Consider the following 8,092-nt stretch of genomic DNA (forward strand, 5'->3'; position numbering starts at 1 on the left):
GCAGTCTAAAATGGACCAAAATTTGCAATCAAGATGAGTTAATGAATGCAAAAGTTGAAGAAGGAAAATAAGGGCTTAAAAATTAGGTTGGAAATAGAATGATAGGATTTTGTATTTTCCGTGATTATTCATTGTAAATACCTTTTTAAAAAGACACAAACGGGGCCACCTCAGCGGGAAACGGAGAGGCAAGCAGCTTTATCTTTGGGAGCTGAGGTAGAGATAGAACTGTTAACGCAGTAAAAAAAAAAAAATGAGGACGAAGCTTGAGCGCACTGAGGTTAACATTTTATTCCCATAATCAGTGAAGATGGTGTTGCTAACAATGATCGCCCGACTGGCGGGCGGGCTTCCTATGGCTGCCTCTATGCAAGAGAACATTCGGCAGGGACTTTCAGCAGTACCAGAGTCAGGCAAAGCAACTCTTTCAAAAGCTGAATGAGCAGACCCCTATCAGATGTAACTTGGAAGCAGGAGCCATGACTTTTCACTACATTATTGAGCAGGGTGTGTGTTATTTGGTTTTATGTGAAGCGACCTTCCCTAAGAAACCGGCTTTTGCCTACCTAGAAGATGAACAGCATGGGAAAAAAGATCCCACGGTGTCCAGACACTAGTCACTTATTGAGTTTGACATTTACGTTTAGAAAACTTAAAAAAAAAATCTACATTGATGATAGTGGTGCTCGGAGAAACCTTGGTTTCATCAATACTGAATTGCAGATGTGCGGAGGATCATGATGGCCAATACTGAAGAAGTGTTACAGAGGGGAGAAGCATTCTCGGCATTGAATTTAAAGGCTAACAATCTGCCCAGTCTGTCTAAGAAGTACTGACAGGATGCAAAGTACTTGAACATGTGTTCCACTTATGCCAAACTTGGCTGTATTTTTCATCATGTTAATAGTCTATGTGTAATTCTGGTGATTGAACCAGTGAATCCAGTCACTGGCAAGGAGACTCTGGAACCCAGCAGGTGTAGGTTTTCAGGAAGCTGAGCTCACATTAGACCATATTTAGAATCCAAGTGGAACTTCGGCCTTTAAAGACCTTGTAAGAAAAGACATGTCCTGAAAATGAAAGGTCACACCTCATTTAATGAAGTTTAACACTGTGTAGAAAGTCCTCCTTTGAGGCAGAGGCTTTCTCTGGGTGCTAAGCCATATGTGTTAGGGAACAGTAGACTGTTTCATCCTTCCTCCCATCCCCCGCAGCATTCTACATTTTTTAAACAGCACTTATCCAGGGCATTCTTACTTTTTAATGGAGCCGTCAGTAAAGTTTGACTTAACCAATCTGTTCTAGCAAATTCTGAAATTCTTTCAGAGAAGACAGCCCTATGAGAAACTTTTTATTCTAATCAGCACTCCTTTTGTTGGTGACATTAATGATTTTTTTTTTTATAATCTCAGTTTTGATGGGCTTTCTAAAAGACTCCACTATGTGAAGGTTAATGGCAGTGCTGCACGAATCTTGTTTATTAGCCTCTACAGAAAGTTATCTCCTTTGTTGTTGTTTTTTTTAATGTTATTCTGCTTAATGCACAATTGCTTTAGGATTAAATGATTTATATTATGAGATCTTGAAATTATAGCATTTCTTAAGAAGCAAGAATGTTTTCTGTCATTTATGTCTTAAAAGACATAAATTCCTTTAAGACATTACAAATCTTTGTTTTTCAGCATCTGGTTATATTAGTTTGAGATAATATACCATTGGTATATTGGTAGCCAGAGACACCTGGCTTACTGATACCACAGCATTGTTTTGCTCCTTCCTCACCCCCTCTGCTATAGTTTCCTCATCCTTTGTTTTATTCCTGCCACAGTTTGCCAATGTTAGAAAAATCCCTCTGTTCCCAAGTTTAATTTCCCATAATAATTTTCCATGATAGTCTCAAATTTCGAAGTGGAGAATATTCAGTGATTTACTCAATTGAAAGACACAAACTGGCCTTACACATGGATCTCACTTGATAGGCTGCATAGGATTCAGATTGACTACATTTGTGGAAGCAATCATTGGTGAAGCTTAATACTGGCAGTTGAAACAAGGTCAGGGGCAGACTGTGAGTCAGAACATCAATTACTCATATGCAAGGTAAAATTGAGGCTGAAGAAAATGAAAATAAGTCAACAAGAACCAAGATATGATCTTGAATCTCTTCCATCTGAATTTCAAGATTATTTTAGGAATAGGTGAAAGCATTGAACACCAATGATTGTAAACTGGATATGTTGTGGGATGATTTCAAGGATGTAATTTATGAAGAGAGCAAAAGGTCATTACAAAGACAGGAGAAAGAAAAAAAACACGAAACTGAAACAGATTTCAGAAGAGACTGAAAATTGCATTAGAGCATCAAGAAGCCAAAACAAAGAAAAAATATGCTGCAGTAAAAGAGTTGAATAGAAGATTTCAAAGGGCAGCCCAAGAGGACAAAGCAAGTATTATAATGGAATGCGAAGAGAGCTGGAATTGGAGAATAAAGAGGGAACAAATCACTCTTCATTTCTCAAGCTGAGATAGCTGAAAAATTTAAACTTCAAGTTGCAATACTGAAAGATCACATCTATTTATAAATTAAATATTGGACAAAACCAACCAACCAACCAACCAACCAACGAACCAACCAGACAAAAAAAAATCCCTCAAATTCACTGCCAATGAATTGATTCTGACTGATAGCAAACTTTCCTTGGGTTTCCAAGGCTGTAAAATGCAATAGGAGGGATGGAATGCCATCTTTTTCCTGCAGAGCTGCTGATGAATTTGCACTGTTAGAGATACACGGTCTTTGAATTAGCAGTACACCTTGCTTTTGGAAGATATCTGAAATTCCACTAGGCTGAAAGATCAGAGAGCCTTCTTGTTCCACCACCAAATCCGTAGACCTACTTGTATTCACATTTTCTTTCCTCTTCCCTTTTATACTATTGTTCTCCCCTGCCCCCATTTTCTATACCTCAGGTTCTATCATCTTCCCAAGAACCACCTACTACTATACACTAAAATACACTCCATAATCCCTCCCTCTCCAGTTATCACCGAAACTTTCTCTTGTTTTATAGATAAACTTGTTATCTATACTTCAATTATCAAACAATGTCAGTCATTAAAATCACATGTAAGCAAAATCTTTTTGAAAATAATTCAAAGAAGTTTTCAGAAATGCATTAACAAAGAAGTGCTAGAAATTAAAATATAATCCAGAAGAAAATGCAGAAACAGGAATACTACTGATGTCATGAAATGGATCTTGGCTAAAAGCAGATAATAACAGTTCAGTTTACCATTTTCCTTTTAGAAAATATATTTACCTGTGCATTATTGATTATGTAAAAACATTTCACTAGGTGGAGCATAATAATTTATGGTTTACATTGCTATAATGAGAATTCCAGAAACTTAATTGTACTTATGCAAAGCTTATGCACATAGACTAAGATGCAATTGTGCGAAAAGAATAAGGTAATGTTGCATGGTTTAAAATTAGGAAATAATGTGTGTCAAAGTTATATCTTTTCACCATACTAATTATATTATTTCACCATACTTGTTCTGTCTATATGTTGTGTAAATAATATGAGAAACTGGATAATCTGAAAAATATAGCAACAGAATTACGGTAAAATTCATTAACAAATGCCAATATGCGTATGGCTCAACCTTACTTTCTGAAAATTAAGAAGACTTGTAACAATTGTTCATGAAGCTTAAAGGTGTATAGCACACTTAACATCAAGAAAACAAAAATACGACTGGACCAATAAACACATTATGATAAATGGAGAAAACCCTAAAGTTGTCAACAATTTAATTTAAGTTGAATCTACAATCAATGTCATGGAAGCAGCAGTCAAACAATGAAATAATTTATTGTACTGGACAAGTGTGCTGCAAATGTCAAAGAAAACTGATGGTCTTTGAAGACTAATGTGCATCTCACAGAATATTATTAATTGCCTCATATATATAATTATACACATTATTATATTGTTGTATATATATTATTATTAATTGCCTCTTTGATCTTCTACAATAAGTGCTCCAAGTCTCCTTCACATTCTGTAGCAAAGTTGTGTCGTCTGCACAATGCAGATTGTTAGTGAGTTTTCCTCTAATCCTGAAGCCACATTCTTCTTCATATAGTCCAGCTTCTCAAACTATTTGCTCAATATACAGATTTAGTAGGTATGGAGAAAGAATACAACTCTGATGTACACTATTTGCAATCTAAAATCATACATTGGTTCTGTTTGGATAACAGACAGCTTCATGGTTTATGTTCAGGTTTTGCATAAGTATAATTAAGTGTCCTGTGATTTCCATTCTTCTCAATGTTTGCCATACTTTGTGATGATCAACACAATGCTTTTGTATGGTCAATAAAACACAAGTAAACATCTTTCTCATATTCTCTGCTTTCAGCCATGATCCATCTGACATCCACAATAGTATTCCTTGTGTTCTGGTCACTTCTGAATCCAGTGTGAATTTCTAGCAGTTCCTTGTTGATGTACTGCTCTAAACATTTTAAAATTATCTTCAACAGATTTTGCTTTCATAAGATATTAATGACATTGCTTAATAATTTCCAAAATCTGTTGGCTCACCTTTCTTGGGAAAGAGAAAAAATATATATAGATCTCTCAGTCAGTTGGTCAGGTAGTAGACTTCCTTATCTGTTCACAAAGATCAGTGACCACAGCTTTGAATATGAATTGCATTTCAACATTAAGAAAATAGAAATACTCATCATGGGATATTATGATTATGATAGATGGAGAAAAGATTGGAACATCACCAATGATTTAATTTTACATGGATCCATAATCAATTCCCATGCTAATAGCAGTCAAATGAGTGGATAGGTAGTGAACACTACATTGGAACAGATGAAGGAAATGTAAGTATGACAATTAGCAATATGGAACAAGAAGTGAATTACAAAATGAATTGAGGGTAGAAGCAGGTAGGGGATGGAGGAAAATGTGCATCAATAAATGTATGAAAACCTAACCTTTCTATAAACTCTCATTAAAATCACAACTTTAAAAATGTTTTTAAAAAATCAAAATAATACTCCATTGGGAAAATCTGCTGTCAAGGTCTTTCCAAGTACTAAAAAGTAATTATGCCAATTTAAAAACTAAGATTAGCTAGATCCAAGTCAGATTTGGCTTGGATAATTAAGATACCTCCTTTAGATCGGAAAACTGGGCAATGTAAAGAAGATTGAAGAAGAATTGTTATCTTTGAGTGTGCCAAGTGGGAGTGGGAAGCATCAGAAATCCTTTCCAGGACTTTAAAGGAAGTTGGTAAGTATGCTCAACTCTTGGTGACCACCTGGGTACTCTTGATGAGTAGAAGTGGGAGACATGCAATAATGAAGTGAGAAGCTGAGTCTGGACTTGTTCCCTCAGTGCTATCCACCTAGCATGGTGAATGGATAAATGAAGAAGGGTTGCTGGTTTGTGGAGCAGGGAGTCCTGAGGATTGCTGATGTGATGTTTTGGACAACATGGGGCTGAGGCTGAGTGAAGATACCAGCCAGACTAGAACACAGGAGAAATGTGGACTCCTGAGTTTGCAGCTGATACTTATTTGGACCTCGCCAATGATGGCTTGGGAATGCATTGACCAGAACTCAACCAGATGAAGAGAAGATGTTTCATGTTGTGAGCTAGTGCTGATTGCTTTGGTTTTCCCTGGACTGGACCTTTGATTATAAAGATGAATACTCAAAGTTTCAAATGTAAAAGTAGGTTCTTCAGAGAAAAAGACATTGGACAAATAAAAAATTGATTATCTAAGCTCTACACTTTGTACCAAATCCTACTAAAACCTTTCTTTTAGGGTGAATTTTCCCCTTTCTGAATATCCAATTAAAACCCAACTGGCTTACAATATGTTCCCTCATTATAACATCCAACATTCCTTAACATTGCTGTGTAGAAGTATACATCAATATCCATCAAGTATATCATACTTTCCACAATCTAAAATATATCTCAATATAATAAGATTTGTTGTTGTTGTTGTTGTTGTTGTTGTTATGTGTCGTCGAGTCCTTTGCGACTCATAGCGACCCTATGTACAACAGCCCTAAACCCTGCTCTACCCTGTACCAATCGCATTGCCTGTGACACACCCATCCAGATTACCCCAGTCACTGAATCAATCCACCTCATAGAGGGTCTTCCCTTCCTGCACGGTCTCTCTACCCTACCAAGCATGATGTCCCTCTCCAAGGACCTGTCTCTCCTTACAACATGTCCAAAGTATGTCAGATGAAGCCCCAGAATACTTGCCTCCAAGGAGTAGCCTGGTTTAACCCTCTCCAGGATGAATCTGTTTGTTTTCTTGGCAGTCCATGGTACATTCAATACTCTTCTCCAGCACCACAGCTCAAAGGCGTCAATTCTCCTTCTATCCTCCCTAGTCATTGTCCAACTCTCTGATGCATAACAAGTGATTGCAAAAACCATGGCCTGTATCAGGCGGACCTTAGTCTCCAGAGAGACACTGTTGCTCTTGAGTACTTTAGAGAGGTCCCTAACAGCAGACTTTCCCATCGTAATACATTTTTTTATTTCCTGGCTGCTGTGCCAAAAGTGTTGACCGTGGAGCCGAGCAAACTGAAGTTGTGAACAATCTCAACCTCTTCGCCATCCATCCTGATGCTACCGATTGGTCCAGTTGTGAGAATCTTTGTCTTCTTGACATTGAGCCTCAGTCCATACTGAAGGTTGCAGTCCTTGAACTTCTGCAGTAAATGCATGAGGTCCTCCTCAATTTCGGAGAGCAGGGTTGTGTCATCTGCAAACCGCAGATTGTTGATAGATCTTTCACCTAATAAGATTTTGTTATAGTTAAATCAATTAAATCCTTAATAATTATAAAATTTATCTTAACATTACATATCCCTTATATTCATTTTTATAATATATAACATTATGACACAGAAAGAAAGAAAGAAAGAAAGAAAGAAAGAAAGAAAGAAAGAAAGAAAGAAAGAAAGAAAGAAAGAAAGAAAGAAAGAAAGAAAGAAAGAAAGAAAGAGGCTTTTTAAAATAAATTCTCAGTTTAATCTTATTCTCTACCCTTTTGTCTCAGGCCAATAAGTAACTTTTAAACTTTTCAAAGGCAGTTGGATCCTGGCTGAAAGCAAAGAATAACAGAAGAATGTCTGTCTGTGTTTCATTTCTTATACAAAGGTGTTTGACTGTGTATCACAACAAACTGTGGCTGATTCTGAGAAGAATGGGGATCCCCGAACATTTGATTGTGCTGACGTGAAACCTATACGTGAACCAGAAGGCAGTCATCAGCACAGAGCAAGGAGATACTGCATGGTTCAAAATCAGGAAGCGTGTACACCAGGGATGTATTCTATCTCCATACTTTTAAAATCTATATATAAAACATATCATCCAAGAGGCTAAGCTGTATGATGATGAATGGGGTATCAGGATTGGAGGAAGCTTCATAAACAACTTACATTATGCAGATGACAAAACTCTGCTTACTGAAACTGAGGAGGACCTGAAATAACCACTGGGCCAACTGGCAGCATCATGATGAATGGTGAAGAGATTGAGAATATTAACAACTTTAGTTTGCTTGGCTCCAAAATCAACACTCTTGGTACCAGCAGTCAGGAAATCAAGAGACAAATTTCACTGGAAAAGTCAGGTGTCAGGGACCTCTCCAGAGTACTGAAGAGCAACAATATCAGTCTGGAGACTAAGGTGTGCCTGATCCGGGCCATAGTCTTCTCAATTGCTTGCTATGTGTCAAACAATGACTAGGGATGATAGAAAGAAAATTGATGCCCTTGGTCTGTGGTGCTGGAGAAGAGTATGGAATACATCATGGACTGCGAGGAAAACAAACAGGCTCATTATAGAGAGGGTGAAACCACTCAACTACTTGGATACAAGAATTCTGAAGCTTCATCTGAAAAGCTTTTGGCATGTTGCAAGGAGGCACCAGTCCTTGGAGAGGGACATCATGCTTGGAAGGATGGAAGGATGGAGAAAGAGTGGGAGACCATCAACGAGATGGATTGATACAGTGACTGGGGTAA

At 37.4% G+C, this 8,092-nt stretch overlaps 1 pseudogene; it reads left to right on the top strand.

The window, feature by feature from the left end:
* Positions 1-310: 310 nt before the first annotated feature.
* LOC102855630 lies at positions 311-927 on the top strand (annotated as a pseudogene).
* Positions 928-8,092: the final 7,165 nt, after the last annotated feature.

This window comes from Elephantulus edwardii, unplaced genomic scaffold (assembly GCF_000299155.1).
Source record: "Elephantulus edwardii isolate Elephantulus edwardi_28Jun2011 unplaced genomic scaffold, EleEdw1.0 scaffold00456, whole genome shotgun sequence".
NCBI classification, from domain to species: domain Eukaryota; kingdom Metazoa; phylum Chordata; class Mammalia; order Macroscelidea; family Macroscelididae; genus Elephantulus; species Elephantulus edwardii.